Raw genomic sequence first — 21863 nt, 5'->3', positions numbered from 1 at the left:
ATGAAAGTGTTGAAGTTTCTCGTTGATGTTTGTCATGTTCAACAATCAATGCCATAGAACAAACAGTTACTCCATTCTCATCAAACTTTAGTTTGAATACAAAGATTCTATTGGAGAATGCCACACATAGAATGTTACTTCAACATATTAAGGAGGAGAATAGATTAACCTGTTACCTAGTTCAAATACAGGACAATTAATACTCAATTTACTGCCATCATGTATGTACATGGACAACAATATGAGTAGTGTTTATTAAGTTTAAAAGGCCACATTAAGAGACTATGAAGAAACGCCTACAATAAGAGGAGAAAAATTGAAATAAAGATTTATAATCATAGCCGTCACTAAGTTAGATATTAACCATATTTTACTCAAGTGACTACGTTTTTTATACATTAGTTGACATTTCAGACAACAATTGTAATTAAAAATTGTTTAGTGTCTAATTAGACATTAGTTACCTTAAAAATTCTAAGTGGTGTACTTGCCTAGGACTAAGATACCAGTGCATCATTAAATTGCTAGGTGCAGATGCTTGTGCTTTTGGGTGCTGCAGCAACAGGCTGGTTCATTTGGATGATTTTATCAATTAACATGGATAGTATTGAGATCTTTTTTATGTACTGCATTTGTGGAAAATCATATAATCACATTATATTTTCATTTTACTTCCATATTTTCCTATTTAAAGCTACAATTACTGGAACTCTTGCTAAAATTTTATGGATTTAATTGCTTGGTCAGATATTCAAATGTCACAGAATCTGTTTGGCATATGTGAAACTTGCTAAATCCTTTTGTGTCATATATATGAAGTTGATGTTTTCCCTCTTGTTTTAGTTTCAGTATTCATAATTGGATGTGCTTGAACCACTACTATTGCTTACGAAATGTCATTTAGTCCTAAATTCTATTTCTCCAAGTTTGTTTTAGTATAATATATTATTCCCTCAAATTGATATTCTTGGATCCTCCTTAGATGAAACCTCCTCTCCTTTATATCTTCTGATGTGAGGTTGAAGTCACATGTCTTCATCATGTCTGCCCCTTAGCAAGCATCACAACCTTTAACAATTATTACTCTTTTCTTCTTTTAGATTTGAATTTTATTAATTATTGTTTATTATTGAATCCTTTTTTTTTTCAAAGAAGCATTACAATTTCATTTTTTGTAGGGAGTAAAGAAAACCATTTTTTGTTAATTGTGAAACTCAACCCAAATTGCTCGTGTCCAAAGTGTCATAATAGAAGGGTTAGAGATAGCTAGTTTTCTAAATTGTTGACTATTTTAGGGCCATACTATATGAGTTGGATTCAACTATTATCCATTTCAATGTTTCTTCTCATAATTGATTATAAAACCTAATCAGGTGTACCCCTAGAATTACCCTACCTAGGGGCATACTATATGAGTTGGATTCAGCTATTATCCATTTCAATGTTTCTTATCATAATTGATTATAAAACCTGATCATGTATGCCCAAAAAATTCCTGATTTATCTTATTAGTTTGTAGAAGCTTTTCTACTCGATAAGTGTAAGGTCTTGTTGGTAGGTATATTTGCCTATATATAATTAATTCAAATTGATCGCCTCCCTTTGCTGTAATTGGTTATGAATAAAACACCAACTTGTAATTACTAATTCATGCTATTCTCATGGCTTACAATTTTAATGGGAACTGATTAATTTACCATTTAATCATTAAATTTTAGGAAACCATCCTTTTACAGCATGTCAGTTGGCTCGGCACTCAAATTATATTGATGTTTGTAATTTGTTAAACTTTCGTCATCAATGAAAATGGTTTCTAGTGAAAGGAAACTATGTTCCTTTGAATTTTTTGTCATTAATTATACTTGGATAAGAATCAAATGCATATAAATTAAGATGCGTACTGAAATAAGACTGGTGAAAATACACCATGACAATAAACTAGACAAAACTTCCTTACTGCAGAAATAAGAATTGTGAATGTTTGAGCATATATATGTTTAAATGTTTATCGATTCGAAATCTTATATATTTTATTCCTGCAACTTTAAATTGGATTACAAGCATTTTTAGCAGAAAACAAGTTCTAGCAACCTCAACATTTCTATTGGAGGTAGAACGTCTTCTTTCTAGTCACCGGCTCATCGATATTTCGAATGCGCAACATTGTTAAGGCATTAAATAATCTTTTTCATGTCAAACATAGAAGTAGAGCAACATAAAATGTCACCATTAGGTTCCTTTATATCACTCTTATGTTTCTGAATTCAAGGTCATATATTGTGAGGATTAGGACTTGTCAAATGTTGACAAAGTTTTATGTCTTCCTGCTGTCATTCAATTATTAGGCTATTTCAATGCTTAATTTCTTTTTGCAGTTACTGCTTGCACCCACAATTTAGTCTATGCTTTGCATGGGCATTTTATTTTGTTGGAAAATATTAAACAAGTGGTCTTTGCAGAAAAACAATAATCATTGCACTACATTAGTTACAGTTGGGGCAAAGTTAAACTAGCATAGAGTCATATTTCTTATTCATTTCTTACTTCATATGACCAGGCATATATCTATAAGTAGGAGACTATAATACTACTTGTTTATTTTTTATATTATTTTACCTATTGTGTGTTACTGTATCTAATACTCTTGTGTAATATAAAATTCTTAGGTTCTAATCCAACTTCATATCGATCACTCCTGCCTTGCTTGCGATCTCAACTCCACATCTGGAAAGGTAAACTCATTGTGATTGCTTTTTCTTATCCATGAATATGTATTAAGTCTTCATGTGTAATATGTTTACATGTCTTCATTTCTTATGTAGACTAATGAATGTCTTTGATTTATACTTTTACAAATAAAATAGAGTAGATGCTCAATACAATTTATGTTGTTACTAACTTCTACATATAAAACAAGAAATAGGAAGGAGTCTTGATCCAATCCCAATGTTTGATCTTTGTACTATAAACTAATCTTGTAGAAAAAGTTCCGTAGACTAATGATTATATATGGATCTAAGACTTCAATTTCCTTTCTAAAATGGTTGTTGTCAATTGTAGAAGACTACTGAATGTCTTTGATAGATACCTTTACAAATTAAATAGAGTAGATGCATAATACATTTTAGCTTGTCTCTAAATTCTACATCTAAAAAAAGGAATAGGAGGGAGTTTTAATCCAATCCTAATGCGTGCTTTTTTTAGTCAAGACTAATCTTCCATAAATTATTTCATAAAGTGATGCTTATATATGGATCTAAGACTTAAATTTCCTTACTAAAATGGTTAGTGTCAATATTAAAAACAAAATTATGCACTAAGAATCTAATTCGTCTATTATTTATCCAGTAGAATAGTATTAATTCTAATAGTCTATTCTAGTTACTAAATACTATATTTATTAACTAGACCTAGGACGAACTTGTCATTTATGCTGCAATAGCCACTGCCTTACCCTCAATTTGAATGTTTATTCCAAGGTAAATATGAAGATGATAGAATATCAAGATAGCTAAAGAAGCTTTTCATGTATTCCTCTTCATTCGTTATTGTCGAGCACATTCCTATAGGTTGAATCAAAATCCTTCAATTTGTATGCTTCTAAGATCATATTTCGCCTCTCTAAGTCATGCTTAAATGATGATCAGGTATGCCCCTAGAATTACCCTACCTAGGGGCATACTATATGAGTTGGATTAAACTATTATCCATTTCAATGTTTCTTCTCATAATTGATTATAAAACCTGATCAGGTATGCCCCTAGAATTACCCTACCTAGGGGCATACTATGTGAGTTGGATTCAGCTATTATCCATTTCAATGTTTCTTATCGTAATTGATTATAAAACCTGATCATGTATACCCAAAAAATTCCTGATCTATCTTATTAGTTTATAGAAGCTTCTCTACTCGATAAGTGTAAGGTCCTATTGGTTAGGTATATTTGCCTATATATAATTAATTCAAATTGATCGCCTCCCTTTGCTATAATTGGTTATGAACAAAACACCAACTTGTAATTACTAATTCATGCTATTCTCATGGCTTACAATTTTAATGGGAACTGATTAATTTACCATTTAATCATTAAAGTTTAGGAAACCATCCTGTTACAGCATGTCAGTTGGCTCGACACTCAAATTATATTGATGTTTGTAATTTGTTAAACTTCCATCATCGATGAAAATGGTTTCTAGGAAAAGGAAACTATGTTCCTTTGAATTTGTTGTCATTAATTATACTTGGATAAGAATCAAATGCATATAAATTAAGATGCATACTGAAATAAGACAGGTGAAAATACACCATGACAATAAACTAGACAAAACTTCCTTAATGCAGAAATAAGAATTGTGGATGTTTGAGCATATATATGTTTAAATGTTTATCAATTTGAAATCTTATATATTTTATTCCTGCAATTTTAAATTGGATTACAAGAATTTTTAGCAGAAAACAAGTTCTAGCAACCTCAACATTTCTATTAGAGGCAGAACGTCTTCTTTCTAGTCACCAGCTCATCGATATTTCGAATGCGCAGCATTGTTAAGTCATTAAATAATCTTTTTCATGTCAAACATAGAAGCAGAGAAACATAAAATGTCACCATCAGGTTCCTTTATATCACTCTTATGTTTCTGAATTCAAGGTCATATATTGTGAGGATTAGGACTTGTCAAATGTTGACAAAGTTTTATGTCTTCCTGCTGTCATTCAATTATTAGGCTATTTCAATGTTTAATTTCTCTTTGCAGTTACTACTTGCGCCCACAATTTAGTCTATGCTTTGCATGTGCATTTTATTTTGTTGGAAAATATTAAACAAGTGGTCTTTGCAGAAAAACAATAATCATTGCACTACATTAGTTACAGTTGGGGCAAAGTTAAACTAGCATAGAGTCATATTTCTTATTCATTTCTTACTTCATATGACCAGGCATATATCTATAAGTAGGAGACTATAATACCTACTTGTTTGTTTTTTATAATATTTTATCTATTGTGTGTTACTGTATCTAATACTCTTGTGTAATATAAAATTCTTAGGTTCTACTCCAACTTCATATCGATCACTCCTGCCTTGCTTGCGATCTCAACTCCACATCTGGAAAGGTAAACTCATTGTGATTGCTTTTTCTTATCCATGAATATGTATTAAGTCTTCATGTGTAATATGTTTACATGTCTTCATTTCTTATGTAGACTAATGAATGTCTTTGATTTATACTTTTACAAATTAAATAGAGTAGATGCTTAATACAATTTATGTTGTTACTAACTTCTACATATAAAACAAGAAATAGGAAGGAGTCTTGATCCAATCCCAATGTTTGATCTTTGTACTATAAACTAATCTTGTAGAAAAAGTTTCGTAGACTAATGATTATATATGGATTTAAGACTTCAATTTCCTTTCTAAAATGGTTGTTGTTAATTGTAGAAGACTACTGAATGTCTTTGATAGATACCTTTACACATTAAATAGAGTAGATGCATAATACATTTTAGCTTGTCTCTAAATTCTACATATAAAACAAGGAATAGGAGGGAGTTTTAATCCAATCCTAATGCGTGCTTTTTGTAATCAAGACTAATCTTCTAGAAATCATTTCATAGAGTGATGCCTATATATGGATCTAAGATTTAAATTTCCTTACTAAAATGGTTAGTGTTAATATAAAAAACAAAATTATGTGCTAAGAATCTAATTTGTCTATTATTTATCCAGTAGAATAGTATTAATTTTAATAGTCTATTCTAGTTACTAAATACTATATATATTAACTAGACCTAGGACGAACTTGTCATTTATGCTGCAATAGCCACTGCCTTACCCTCAATTTGAATGTTTATTCCAAGGTAAATATGAAGATGATAGAATATCAAGATAGCTAAAGAAGCTTTTCATGTATTCCTCTTCATTCATTATTGTCAAGCACATTCCTATAGGTTGAATCAAAATCCTTCAATTTTTATGCTTCTAAGATCATATTTCACCTCTCTAAGTCATGCTTAAACGATGTATCATGCACTATGTCTAATCCTAGCATTCGATGAGACAAATTGTAACCAATAAATATACACTTAAGATAATATTCTACAGCCTGCTATATATTTGTACATTCTCCTTTGCTGGATTCAAAAAAAACTTGACCACACAATTACTGCTCTCAATGTTAGATGTAAAGTCTTCTCTTCTGAGGGTTGACCCTTGGTTACAATATCTAAACAACCCTATCTATAATTTCTAAACACCTATTCAATGTTTCCCTTCCTACTGCATTCCAATTCTATATCAAGAAACAATCTTTGTAGAGCTCTCAGAATAGGCCCTGTTCATTTTGCTTCGTCAGACGTTAGAGTTACATATTCTCAATAGTAGTATCTATCATTTATAACTACCTATTCAATGTTTCCCTCTCCACTAAATTTCAATTTTTGGTCACAAATCATTGTTTCTTATGCTTTCGGAATCTGTCGTCTTCATTCTACTTTGTTAGAAGTTCTTGCTCCTATGTCTGCCAAATAAGAGCCCACTTCTGTGGCCAAGCAGTTTCACCATAAAGTTGTTCTTCAACTTTGTCCATATGAATACAGTATGCATAGAATTTTCTCACATACTTCCTTTCCCTGCTATATCTAGATTTATATCTAATTTCCTTCTCTCACGTTATATGACTATGCACATAGCTATTTTTTCCCCTCCGCCTAGCTAGTATTTCAACTTGAAGCTGTCTTGTCTAACTAGTCGATGACGAAATTCATGACCAATAAATGTACATATAACATCATCTCCTATGGCCTTTTATTTTCCTCTAGCTTTACATTTCCTTCCTTCTAAAATCTTTCATTCCTTTTGTAATCTTTACCTGCTTCTCCCCCATGGGTTGATAATGATCCTAGGTTGTTAAAAGCCTTTGCAACTCCGTAGCTTTGGATGTCCCTCTTTTTATCTTAGGTTTGCATAATATATGAACTTTGACATGTCTGATGTAAATATGCTTAACCTTAAAAGAAGCTGCAATTTTGAATATAAGATAGGCTTCCATAAAACCTATTCAGAGAGTGGTTACTAGAGATGTTAAGATCATAGTTTCCTTTCCTTACATCATGATATGAATACTATTTTGATATTATGTTATCAATGTTGATATATCTAGGCACAAAGAGGTTAATAAATTTAATAATGGCACATGGTTGTATCCCTTATGAAATATTTTATTCCTTCTACAATCTTTACCCACTTCTTGGCCATGGACTGATAAAGATCCTAGGTTTTGAAAAGATTTAGCAACTACTTGTCTATGCTTAACCCTCTTTCTGTCTCAAGTTTGCAGAATATGTCAACTTGAACATGTCCGATGCAAATATACTTGAACTTAAAAGAAGTTGCACATTCGATCATAACATAGACTTGCAATAAACTTGTTAGAAGAGTAGTTACTAAAGATGTCAAGATCATAATTTGGTTTCCTTAGAGGAGGATATGTATACTGTTTAAATATTATGCCATGCTTGTTCATATATCTGGGCACAACGACGTTAATAACTTTAATTCTGTCAAATAGTTTTATCCCTTGATTATTTACCATATGCTCCTATGTATTCTAGTTCCTAAGATTTACAGAATATGTTAGTGCCAGGAACAATATACAACGTGTCAGTGTCTCATGCCAGTTTAAATTATTGTCTACATTCTAGTTAACAAGCATCAATCTATAGGCATCTTCAAAAAACTATAATTAAGATTACATTGTGTAAAAGTAACTAGAACTATGGCTCATTCCATCCTCCCATATTAGAATAGTACATCTATAAGATACATATCATACATCTTATAGAATTCATTGGACTTAGCTTTTGTAAATTCATGAATGTCAAAGAATTCCATCTTCTCGAGTTTTCCTTCTTCACACATGATTGCGGACTAGCATGTCTTTTCTTGAATGGATCAAAATCTTTCCCATAGCATAGCTATGTGTGAATATTTCTGTTGGAAAACTATGCTTGTTGTCTTTGCACTTGTAGAGTTGACAACATGTTTTCCTTGCTATTTTGCAGGCAGCTGGTGTAGGAAGCTTGCCATAGCTCATCCTTATCTTCAACATGCACTTGCTTTATCTTTCCTTCATTCATCAAATGGCGAACACAAGTTTAGCTAGATCAACTACATCAGGTCGGGCATAGGAAGTCCACTGATACTAGAAAATTACAAATCAAGCACCCAATCTCAAGCTACATCAATTGACAATGCTCTTGGCAATGTACATTACTTTCAAATCAGTTCATCTAACTACATCATTGATGATTGTTTATTTGATACAATACAAGTATTGCTTCATTATCAATATACATGTGCTAAACTTCATAATGGACTTGTCGATTATTTCCTGCAATTGCTCCACCATGGTTCTGCTATAGTGTCAACATCTTTTTTGCATGACCTCCATCCTTCACTACTCTATGAGTTGCATAAAGTTACCAACCATACCACATACTTGCGAAGAATACACCTTTTCGCATCTAAAACCAACTCGCTAGGTGAATCAGGCCTTTGGGGTGACACATTCTATATCCATTGGTTGTCTCTTTAGCTTGAATCCCCATATTTAATTGGTTATTGAGATGCAAATAATTGTACCTCCATTTCAACAAAGATGCACCTCATTCTACAATATCAATTCTTTTGCATGATATCACTCTGTTGGCTGGGCACTATGAACCTATCTTCTCAAGACTAAGTACATATAACACAATACCAAGTATGGAACAAAAAATGCCAAATTTATCGTCCACCATACCAAATATTGGAGACATAACTAAACAAGAGTTAGCTTCAATTGGTTTGAAACAATTTCCTGATTTTACTTCTCCATATGGTGAAAGCATGTTTGTAGCTATAGCCTTCTTGGTTGACAATCGGTTCGATGCACTTGCGTTGCGATTGTTCATGGCCCAGTCATTGGCCAATGAATTGAAAATTAAGAACAAATATGCATTGCGTTGTTTCCATATGGACAATGAATCTTCCATCTCGGATAACAAATTATTGTTCCAAGCACACACACTAGTTCAGAATGTGGGACTAGAATATGCCAAAAGAAACTTGGAAGGTTGTGCAACGTGCTTGCTATGGATTTCACACATATTCAACATTGCAATCAACATATGGCAACCAAATCCATTGTCTAAAGTGCATGTCTACTGCAACTGTATTGAACCAAAAACATCTATTGACTTGATCTATTTGAAGGATACAATAGGCCATTGCCATTATGCACCACTCAAACAAAATGACCAAATTTTGAATAAGCCCAAATCAACTTAACATATTCTTATCCAAGGTGGTGAAATTGCATCTCAAACAAGGAAACAGAAACCATCTTGTGCGAACACATTAGGTGCTCGTACTTGTACACCTATACTTGGCACCAACATCAAGATTCATTGTTCACTTAGACATTTGAAAGTGACAATTCGCAATAGCAATCAATGACCAACAAACATGAATAGCAATCAATCAACTGCCCCTGACAAGGTCATCAAACAAGAGGGGACAACGACAATAGTTAAGGAAAAATACATTTTTCGCAAGCCACATAGAAGACATCTAGCTACATGCTCCCATTAGCAAATTTCACCAAAAAATAGAAATTGATTCAACAATATCTACATGAAATCAATGATACACCAACTAAAGCATGCACAATATGCAAAATGTACTGCTTCAACAAAGACACCCACAAAGTCACTGATGCATTTGTCAATGCTTTCTCTATGCTCGCTCTTCAACTGGCCACAAAGATAATTGCAACAAATAATCTTGTTTGTATACATTGTCTACATGCCATTCTAAATGGCAATATCCCTAATTATGCTACTCCATGGAACATAAGCCGAAATAAACCAAACCATGTAATACGAACCTTGACTAGTCTAGAAGAAAGACTTGTCTCCTTGCATATTACTTTTGCCCATATCAGACAATTGGGATACAAAAGAGCACAGTACGACTTGAATGGTACAATAATCAATGTTCCTGTTGATTTTGATAAGGTGCAACATGCATTGCCTAGAGACATTGATGAGACAAACACTATTGCAGTTAGACTTAAGCACAAATTACAATATGAAAATGCATATGCACATGGAAATGTGAGACCTGCTCATGTCATGAATGCGTTAACAATCTTGTCAAAAACACCATTATATACCAACGAAAAAATCTCTATCAACAAAGACTGGCAACTTCTATTTACAAATAAGAAGATGCAACAACAAAAAGATACCATCATAGATGGAAAAATAGATGCCCATGATAATATCCCTCAAGATGAAGACAAACCTGAACCTGAATCACTTATACATTGGTTTAATGAATCACATGCAATCAATGATCTTGGTTCAACTATAGTTGAAATTGCATTGGTAGAAGGCTTCAAACCTTTAGACATTTTCCAAGATACCTACTTAGAAGAAATGAACTTCCCAACATTGTTTTTTGGATTCCCATGGGCAAAAGAAATAACCAAACAATTCACCTACCAAAAGATTGCTAAGTGGGAGCTTATGCATAAAGACAATGACTTCTCAACACATATAACAAACACTTTCTTCAAAGTGATCAAAATAATAATCCAACAGATATCATCAGTAGCATGGGTTTGTATAAGAAAGGCTGAATTAAAATGTAAGAAACTATATGCAATGGATGTCTAAAACCCTAAGAACTTGGAAAACATTTTGAGATCTCCAATAGGCTTTAGATCACTCAAAAGTATTCATACGTCTCCCAACTATTTACACAATATAAGGAAAAATATTTTTGCTATGATTTGACAACGTGATCCTCCAACCTTTTTTGTTACATTGAAAAGTGTTGAACACTTCTGGCAGCCACTATGTAATGCATTCCAACATATCCCTAATACACAACAATGAAGCCAAAATGAGTCCGTGGAGGATAAAGACTTGGACTTTGAAATAAGGAAAAACCCAGTAATTTGCAGTCGCTATTTCAATCACAAGGTCAATGCATTCTGGAAAATGATGTTGAAAAATAATTCCTTATTCAAAAAAGTATCTAATTTTTTCTTTGTGACTGAATTCCAAAACCGAGGAAATGAACATGTCCACTTCATGTTATGGATCCAAGATGCCCCTATCTTTGGACACTACAACAACACTAGCATAGAGGACTTCATTGACAAGTACATTCCATGCGACTCTACATTATTAGATCCACATCTTGTCAAGATGCAAACTCACCACCACACAAAAGCATGCAAAAAATATAGAGCATCGAATTGTAGATTTAGCTTTCCCTTTCCTCCAATGAGACAGACAACAATATTGGAGCTGTTGTTGAACACTGATCCTGTTCTTATAGATAGATCAAAAATTTTCTTCAAACAATTAGAAACCAAACATTACATAAAGAAAATTACATTTGACAATTTCCTTGATGAATTCCAACTTGAAGAAGCCGATTACATTCTCATCTTGCAAGCATCGTTGTCCTAAAACACTATCTTCCTCAAAAGGCATCCAACTGACACATGGATAAATTCATTTGCCAAAGAAGTACCTGCACTATGGTATACAAATACAGACACACAAGTTAACCTTGATGCATATGCTTCTACATCATATTGTTTCTCATAAATGACAAAACAAGATAAAACATTGTCGTGAGCATTTAACCAAATACAAAAATAATGCACTTATGTGTACAATGAGAAGACATACTTCATATGAAAATTAGGAAATGCATTGCTAAATTACCAACAAATGTCTAGCCATGAAGCAGTCTATATTGCATTGTCCTTACCATTATAGAGGAGTTTGAGAAGTACTGTGTTCATCAACACCTCTCCACTAGTAACGAGGACTGTTATGCTTAAAAGTCCCAAGTTATTAGCAATAGAGAAGGATGACTTTGAAAATATCATGTATGCATCTACAATAGAGAAGTACATAGAATGACCAAACCTTCTTGAACACATCTCTTGTAGAATATACAGCTTTTTACCCAAACAACCTATCAAATCCTAATAAAAGAACAAGACCACACATCATACGCTATGTATGATATAACCCACACACTGATTGTGAAATTTTTTGTCGAGAAAAACCCATATTTTATGTCCCTTTTAGAACTAGTGAAACCTCGCTATTGATGAGGCACACAACACATCATGGGCTTCAGCATTTGACACACACAAAGTACAAATCACTAGGATTGAAAAAAAATTCACTTCACCAATAGACAACAAATGGGGTGACATTGATGAAGCTGCAACAGAAGCAACTGAAAACAATAAGCTCACACAAGACTTTGACATTGACCATGCATAGACAAACAACAATAGTAAAATTGAGAAATACAACATTATGTCTGACATGAAACATATAAAAGCCTCACAAAACATGCATGCCAATAGATGCTTACTATTCTCAGAAATTCCCCACCTATTTGTTCTTCCTAATGAAGATTACTTTAGCTTGCAAAGACAACTGAATGAAGAACACCAATAAATAGTGAAAGATGTTCTTATGAAAAAGAGATTGGCATTTGACAAATGTCATGTCCCCTTTTCAAATAATTAAAAAATAATAATTTTTGCTAAGGCGCAGGCCCAAGAAAGTGAAGTTTCGGAAAAAGGGGGTTAATCTTTGGAAACCGTTGGACTAATAAATGAAAATTATTATTAAAATATGTTTCATTAACCTCTCTTGGACGTGAGTTACAGTTATGCCCTCTTTTAAGGGGTTTTGGAGGCATTTTGGGCTCATTCCAGAACTTGATTTTGCTGATTTCTTTGTTATTCTTCAGAGGCTGCCAAACCTGTGGAGAAGGAGACCCAAGAACGGGAGTTTGCAAGTTTCCAGGGAGACCCAAGAATGGGAGTTTGTAGGTTTCTAGGAAGGCTAAGGATGGGAGTTTGAATCCATTCCATGTGCATGCTCATACAGAGTTTGCCTTTGTGCTGAACAGTGTAGATTTGTGGGTTTTTGGGTGTGTTTTTTGCATGAGTTTGGTGTTTTCAGTTGAGCATTTCATATCAGTTTTGGTTGCTGCTGTATTTTAGACTTTAAGCTGTTAAAATAGAGCTGAATATATTTATTGGGACATGATTAAACTTCTGAGATAGTTTATTAGTATTTTTGTGGTGTTTTCGGGCATTTTTGTGTTAATTTCGAGAGCCCGATAAGCATAGTTTTTGTCCTACATTTGTGAGCTGCTGTGTAAAGGCTATATAGATCTGGAAATTTCATTTTGTAGGCTTTTATGCTGCTGAAATTTTTGTAAAAATTTCCATTTTCAGATTTATTAATAATAGGTGAAGCTGTGAAGCTTTTGGCACCATTTCTGGCATACCCGATTTGGGGTTTCTTGAGAAATTTGGAGGATCTTTGTGATATTAGTTGTTTGATCTTAAAGATCTGATTAAAGGTTGAAAATATCATACAAAAATTAGAAAAGGGACATTTCAGTGGTATCAGAGCCATGATCTTGCCAGCTTGAGGGTTTGTAGAAGTTGCAGGTCAGTTTTGACAACTACCCAGATCTTGCATGTCAGTTTTGACAACTACCCAGATTTTGCATGTCATAATTTATGGTTGCATGTTTCTTCTAATAAGCTGCATGTTAAAATTTATGGTTACATTCTACTTCTAATCATTTTCATGTTAGTTCTTGGTGAATTTGGTGGTTGTAGAAGTTTGCATTTCAGTTTTGACAACTACCCAGATCTTGCATGTCAGTTTTGTCAACTACCCAGATCTTGCGTGTCATAATTTGGTGGTTGCATGTTGCTTCTAATCAGTTGCATGTCAAAATCTATGGTTGAATGCTACCTCTAATCATTTGCATGTTAGTTCTTGGTGAATTTTGTGGTTGTAGAAGTTTGCATGTCAGTTTTGACAACTACCCAGATCTTGCATGTCAGTTTTGACAACTACCCAGATCTTGCATGTCATAATTTGGTGGTTGCATGTTGCTTCTAATCAGTTGCATGTCCAAATCTATGGTTGCATGCTACTTCTAATCATTTGCATGTTAGTTCTTGGTGTTTGAAGAAGTTATATCCTATTGGGGTTACACTCTACTTTATCCAGAATGGACAGGTATAGTACAGAGTCTCAGAGGACACGATCTTGGACAATTGACAACCAGAGTCAAAATAGTAGAAAGGATGGTTATTTAGACATTCGAGATAAACTTATGAAAATAAGCCATGACATGTCTGAACAGTTGGTTGAGCACCACCGTATAATGAATGACATGTTATCTGACCCAGCTAAGGTGGATAAGTTGACTAGATTTCTATTTGGCATATTTTCTCATAGGACAGATGACACAATTCCCAAGAAGTTGCATGAGGAGTTTGAGAAACTAGCTGATAGCCAGGTAGAGGTCTCAGATTCTACTCTGCCATAGGAGGTGGTGGGAAAGGATATTACACAGATTGATAGTAACGGTCAACTTGATACTCAGATTGAGACAATTGTTTACAGGTCGTCAAAGGGTGATGCCACAAGTATTCAGGATGGTATAGTTACAACAAGTAGTGACTACAGTGTAGTGGGTTCAGATGATGATTATGAGGATGTTGTTGTGCAGGATGGTGAGATACCTGGTAGAGATGAGCAAACATTGAGCATTCATGACTTTGCTGAGAAAGAATACCAGGCACAGTTAGATGCTTCATCACATGAGGTTGAGGCTGGTAGTACTTCACATGATTTGTCCAGCCAGCTGAAGGTGAACAAAGATAGTATTGTTGTTTCATTATCTCATCATGACAAGTATGTGGAGTTAGTTGGTATTGGTCATATTACTCAGGTGAGGAGTTTGCTTGAGTTAACAGTCAATTCTAGTTTACGGATATGGACTCAAGATTGTTATATTGGTGTTTGGGATTCAGTTGACAGGAGATCTTTAACACTTTTTGGTAGTAGTGTTTGTTTGGGTGCTATCATGGAGTTGATTAGCAAATTACATGGTGTTGTCTTTTCTTGTGCCAATATCTTGTCTGATGTTGGTATTAGTTTTTATACACCGATGTTGGGCTTTGTTCATATATCTAGTCGACCATACTTGCTAGAATGTGTTGATGATATTTCATATTTGGCAGTGTGTATAGATGAGTCCCAGGATCATATTGGCATTGATGATATCCAGGAGGATGCAGTGGGCAGTTTTGAAGACTTAGTTTCCTTAGGTATAGAGGAGTTGGACAGCAATGCTAATGTTTTTGATACTCCGTATGTAGATATGAGCTTTAGATTTGATTCACATGATATGGATGGTAATACTCTAGAGACTAGTAACTTTGAGGATACTCTTTTAGACAATGCATCAGAGGAGGTTTGTAGGAGATAGTCAAGCCAGCGCCATCATGTGTCTAAGCAGTTGAGAGTTAGTGACTGAGACATTGCTATCACTTGCCAGCATTTCAATGCTGTTTGTCAGTTGTTAGCAGTTTATGGATGGGGTTCTCCTACTAGTGATGAGCAGGAAGGCAGTTATCTTTCCTTGACAGAGATCCACTCTTTATGGGAGGCTATTCGGATTTTGAGACAGAATTATATGCAGTTGCTAGCCGACAGAGATTATCTTATGGAGTGGGGTAGTACAACATATGATGCATTGTTGGCCAAGGAAGATGAGGTGAGTGAGCTTACTGAGCAGCTTGAGGTGACTTCTGAGATTCTTGAGAGTACACAGTTGGCTTTCAAGGAGTCACAACTTCATTTGGCTAAGGTGACCATGGAGTTAGAGCAACTACAGTCTTTACCTGATTCTATGCAATCACAAGCTATGGTGTTTGGTGATCCGAGGATGTCCATGGCCGAGATTGTCAGAGACAGTGGAGATGGGGATGCATCCATCCTTGATACTAACATTGGCATATTAGGTTCATTCCCACTAGAGTCAGGTTCAGTTGATTTGGGTGTTATAGCAGATTGTTGTATGCCTGACATGGTGGTGGCCTCTAGTACTGATGGCACAGAGACTAGAGATGCATCAAAGATCATGTGTGATGTTGGTGAGTCGACAGTTGGCATGGTTCTTGCTAGTAATACTACTCCCTTGGTGATATCTTTGGAGGTAGTAATCAGTTCCAACATGGTTAATGATCAATTGCAGTTAGTTTCATCTAGATTACAGTCTGAGCCACTGACTGAGATTGGCGCATTCTATCGGCATTACACTATGAGGTACGCTCATCAATTTACCTTTGATGACCATGTTGATGAGATTATGATACAGATATGTACTTTGGTTCCTAGTGCTTATCATCAGTTATGGAATAGTTTGATGCCCCGGGATGAGAGTTGTGATGGGCATGACATGGTGATAGGTCCTGCAGTTGATAGCTTGCTAATACATGACTTAGAGCAGGAGTTTTGGAGTGATGCTTCAGCAGGTGTTGTTATTGATTCTACTCCTTTGGCTATGACATCTCCTGACTTAGCTAGTGATCAGTCACAGTGGGTTATATCACTTGTTCATGGTGAGTTGTTGACTGAGGTTGGTTTTTTTAATCAACATTATATTGCAGGTCATGTACATCAATTAGCAAATGATCCTTGTGTTGAGGAGTTGATGGCAGGAAAATTTGGTTTGGGTTCCATTTCTTGTTGTTTATCTTGTGATGGCTTTTCACCATTAGGGGTGCATGGGAGTTATGGTTATGAGATAGTGGCCGATGATCTACAGAGTTGTGTTGACTACAGGAGTTGTACAGTGTGTGGATTCTCCATACTTGGTATAGTTTCATTTGAGAGCATTCACCATTGTTGTAGAGTTGGATTGTACATTCCGTATAGGCCAGTGGGATGCGTTGATGGTATTTATGGTGTTGGCAATTTGATTTGTCCACTTTACTTGGGTTCTAATGTTCTAAGAGTTTGTGTCTCATGGGTTTTTGACTGTGGTAGTGGTGATTTTGGAGTTTGGTTGAGCTATAATTGTCACTTTGATTATGGATTCATCTTGGTCATATTGCAGAGGATATTGCAGGAGCCTGTGTTAATTGGTAGTAGTATAGTTCATGACTACATTTGGAATCTAGGTGGATTGATTGGTTTATTGTTCAGCCATTGCTTGAGGACAAGCAATTTTTGGGAGGGGAGGACTTGTCATGTCGCCTTTTCAAATAATTAAAAAATAATAATTTTTGCTAAGGTAGGCAGGCCCAAGAAAGTGAAGTTTCGAAAAAAGGGGGTTAATCTTTGGAAACCGTTGGACTAATAAATGAAAATTATTATTAAAATATGTTTCATTAACCTCTCTTGGACGTGAGTTACAATTATGCCCTCTTTTAAGGGGTTTTGGAGGCATTTTGGGCTCATTCCAGAACTTGATTTTGCTGATTTCTTTGTTATTCTTCAGAGGCTGCCAAACCTGTGGAGAAGGAGACCCAAGAACGGGAGTTTGCAGGTTTCCAGGGAGACCCAAGAACAGGAGTTTGTAGGTTTATAGGAAGGCTAAGGATGGGAGTTTGAATCCATTCCATGTGCATGCTCATACAGAGTTTGCCTTTGTGCTGAACAGTGTAGATTTGTGGGTTTTTGGGTGTGTTTTTTGCATGAGTTTGGTGTTTTCAGTTGAGCATTTCATATCAGTTTTGGTTGCTGCTATATTTCAGACTTTAAGCTGTTAAAATAGAGCTGAATATATGTATTGGGACATGATTAAACTTCTGAGAGAGTTTATTAGTGTTTTTGTGGTGTTTCCGAGCATTTTTGTGTTAATTTCGGGAGCCCGATGAGCATAGTTTTTGTCCTACATTTGTGAGCTGCTGTGTAAAGGCTATATAGATATAGAATTTTCATTTTGTAGGCTGTTATGCTGCTGAAATTTTTGTAAAAATTTCCATTTTCAGATTTATTAATAATAGGTGAAGCTGTGAAGCTTTTGGCACCATTTCTGGCATACCCGATTTGGGGTTTCTTGAGAAATTTGGAGGATCTTTGTGATATTAGTTGTTTGATCTTAAAGATATGATTAAAGGTTGGAAATATCATACAAAAATCAGAAAAGGGAAATTTCAACAAAACACAATACTTTTTTTTAATAGGAGCTGCTGGAACTGGTAAAACGTTTATAGCTAAAGTCCTCTTCCAAGCAATTATTAGGATCTACAATAAGGAACTAGATAGTGACCCATACAAGCCCAAAGTCATTATTATTTCCTCCACAAGGAAAGCCGCATTCAATGCAAGTGACATAATTGCACATTCTATCTTTCACCTACCATGTAACTCTTCAAAGATGTTGCCATTGGACTCAAACACTCTTGATAGCTTAAGCAAAAAATTAGATCAACTACAAGTCTTGCTCATTGATGAGGAGTCATTGATTGGTTCATGAATGCTATATTATATTGATAGAAGACTTTTCCAAATCAAACATACACCAACAAAACCATTTGGCAATGTTAACATCATATTCTGTGGTGACTTGTATCAAGCACAACCCGTATGCGATAATTAGATTTTTGAACAACCAATAATAAATGGTGAACAAATACCATACACATTTTGGGTGGACAATGTCTTATGCTTTGAATTGAACACTGTCATAAGACAAACAAACAAACACTTTATATCTGTGCTTAATCGTGCGAGAACTGGTCAATAGAATAATGCAGACCTTACCTACTTAAATATAACATGTTACAAGATAGCTCCTAATGACCCTAAATTCTTTTACTTGTTCCATAGAAACTCCACTGTTTTCAAACATAACAGATAGATGCTGGACCTCTTGCCTAGTACAATTTATATGCTCAAGGCTCTTGATGAAGTAGAGTCACACGTTGACAATTTCCATCCCCAGGTTCAAAAATCGTCATTGCCTATTGTGCTCTATCTAAAGCCAGGCATTCTAGTCGAGCTAATAAGTACTAACCTTGACACACAAGATGGACTAGTCAATGGTGTTGATGGAGTCTTCCAACTACATACAACAAATGATGAAGATATTGTATGGATTGAATTCAATGACACTAGAATTGGCTTATCACGACACAGGAAAATGCAAAACTTATACACAAGTTCTATTTCACCTTCTTGGACCCCAATAATGAGAATAGCCAGGAAAATGAAAACTTCTACTAAATTTATCACACAGAAACAATTCCCTCTTCAACTAGCATCTACAAGAACTATCCATAGGGCACAGGGTCTGACAATGGATGGACTTTCTTTTGATACTCAAAAAGTATACCAACATAGTCTAACCTACATAGCCCTTTCTCATGTACGGACAATCCAAACATTATATTTGATACATAAACTAGAACATGAAAATTTTAAATTGTTGCCAAAGGTCGACAAGGAAATGGAGCGGCTTTGAAATAAAGCAGAATGGAAAATTCAACACAACCTCCCTCTTTTATCAACGCTCCATCTTATCATATGCTCACTAAATACTCGCAACCTTCCATTACATGTAGATGAAATCACTCACAACCATGACTTGGTAAAAGTAAATGTATTATGCCTCCAAGAAACAAGATATAAGACTGATGCATGTCTCCTAATGCTACATGAACTATACAATTTCTATTCTTCATTTGCTATTCATGGTATTATGACTTGTTGTATGAAAACAACTACAATACTCAATATGAACTATTTTGCAATAAACTATTTAGAATCATTTACCATCGATATATTGCATATTGGCCATGTCATCCGAATTACTAATGCTTATATTCGACCAGGTGCACCTATCAATGACATATCAAGCCTAATGCTTAATACGTTTACCTCATTGCCACCAATGTCAAAAGCTACCATTACATGAGACTTCAACATTGACATGCTACAATCTAGTAAAAAAAAACATATGCTTGCAGAGCTCATGCAACAATACAAGTTCTCTTTAATCATTGACAAAACAAAAACATTTGTAGGTACTTTACTAGATCACTTCTGGATCCACAATATAAATCAAGACTTTGCAAAATTCATTCTCCTAGATACATATTGGTCAGATCATCTTGCAGTTTCTCTAGAAGTCCATTTGTAAATTAGAAAGCCCGTGTTTACCCTCACATACCTGGTTACATTCTTTACTCATGCATTAGAAAACAAATATATCAAACAACTTTCTAATTTCCTACACAAGGTTCCCTCATACAATATCTTCACACTCCTTCTTCATGTCAAAAATGTTATGTCACTACTAATATTTGTTACTAATACAAATATTCAAGTTAGGCTCAGCCATGATAAATATGAAGATAAGGCCAATGGTAGGTATCCACCTCTTATTTACAGTGGCCCAATCCTCATTCTAGAACCATATGAATACTACTGTGTACTGCTTTCATTCCTTCCATACTCATAATGCTATTCTTCGCAAATGATGGTAGAGTGGAAGCCCATTACACCATCAAACACCTTCAAGTAGAAATGGATCACCAAGATGAACTAACAGGAAGAGAAATTAACCAGACAAAAGAAAGTAAAAATATATGGCTTCCATAGGTGTTTTGAATCACTAGCTTGATGGCATAGAGAATGGAAGTGCTAGTCCACAACAAGGCCAGAGAACAAGCAGCAATCAAACAACAACAAAGATGGAAAACCATGTCTTATGTCAAAGGTAACTGCTGTGTATATTGTGAATTTTTAAAGACAAATCTTTTCTCTCAAGATCCATTTTATTCTTTCCAAGCCCAAAAATCTTTCATTAGTCATCAAATAATTATTCATTATTATTACTATGTGGTTGGGAATAGCCAACATGATCCTACATCTTGGCGCCTTTCTCTTTGATTCATACATTAGTTGTTAGTAGCTCATTTCCTTGCACTACCTAACATCTCAAATTAGAAGCCATCCCTATAGACTTGAGAAGAACTCATTTGCATTGTCATCTTTACTCAAATTCTAGTGTCTTGATATATGTATCGCAGGGATTTCTAATTGTAGTGCATGTGTCGCAGATTAGTGTTGTTAAAGTAGGAGTAGATTTAGTGTGGACTGAAGTTTTCTATTTACATAAAAGATAATTTTTTAATGATGTAATCTTCTAATATGACACAAGTTTAAGTAATTTTAATGCTATGCATACTCAAAAATTCTAGTTATTATTGAAGAGGAAATAATATTGGGAAACCAACTTGAACATCAACAATAGAATTTCTCTTCAAAAGTTTAGTTCATGAACAGATATTCAATGGATCCACCCAAAAGCAACACATAAGAAGCTGCAAACAACAATGATATGAACGAGCTTCAAAAATAGAATTCATCTTTCACTAGAAGGTATTGCACTAATATACAAAACACTAGATACCTTTCCATGCATCTACTTTCTTTCTATACATATTTAATTTCTATACTAAGTCTTCTTTTTGCATTTTATAGACCTCTGTTCATATCCTCACATGGACAGCAAAACCTTGTACCGCATCGCACCAGATCTCATGATACAGACCTGGGGAAAAGGTATAAATATTTGTCTTCTCTTCAAATTATATACTTCATGACCATACTATTGGAGACTCTAGAATACTAACCTAATCTCTTTACAGACTCAACACAGAAGAAAATGATGTATCCACCATTGCGGATATCTGTGCAACATAAACTAGTACTATTTTTGAAGGTGATGTCCTCATCACTTATGACCCTTCATATGCCAAGAATCCAACAAGCCCAAAAAAAACTCCTAAAGTGCACACTGATCTTGTTGATAGTAATGGTCACATGACCAAAATAGTCAACATAACCAACCAATTAGTCAATAGATTTATGACAAAGCTCTTTCTTGGCGCAAGTGTCTGCATAAAAGGTTTTTCTCTGAAAAAGAAGACACAATATGAAAGAGGTG

At 34.7% G+C, this 21863-nt stretch overlaps 1 pseudogene; it reads right to left on the bottom strand.

Moving 5' to 3' along the window:
• LOC149572093 (uncharacterized) overlaps positions 1 to 9034 on the bottom strand; it is a 33770-nt pseudogene extending 24736 nt beyond the window's left edge.
• Between the last annotated feature and the right edge of the window lie 12829 nt (positions 9035 to 21863).

This window comes from Cupressus sempervirens, chromosome 2, assembly GCF_028749045.1.
Source record: "Cupressus sempervirens isolate cs-2001-9-10 chromosome 2, ASM2874904v1, whole genome shotgun sequence".
NCBI lineage: Eukaryota > Viridiplantae > Streptophyta > Pinopsida > Cupressales > Cupressaceae > Cupressus > Cupressus sempervirens.
Note: the sequence above shows the minus strand (reverse complement) of the source record. Positions and strands in the feature narration are given on the sequence as shown.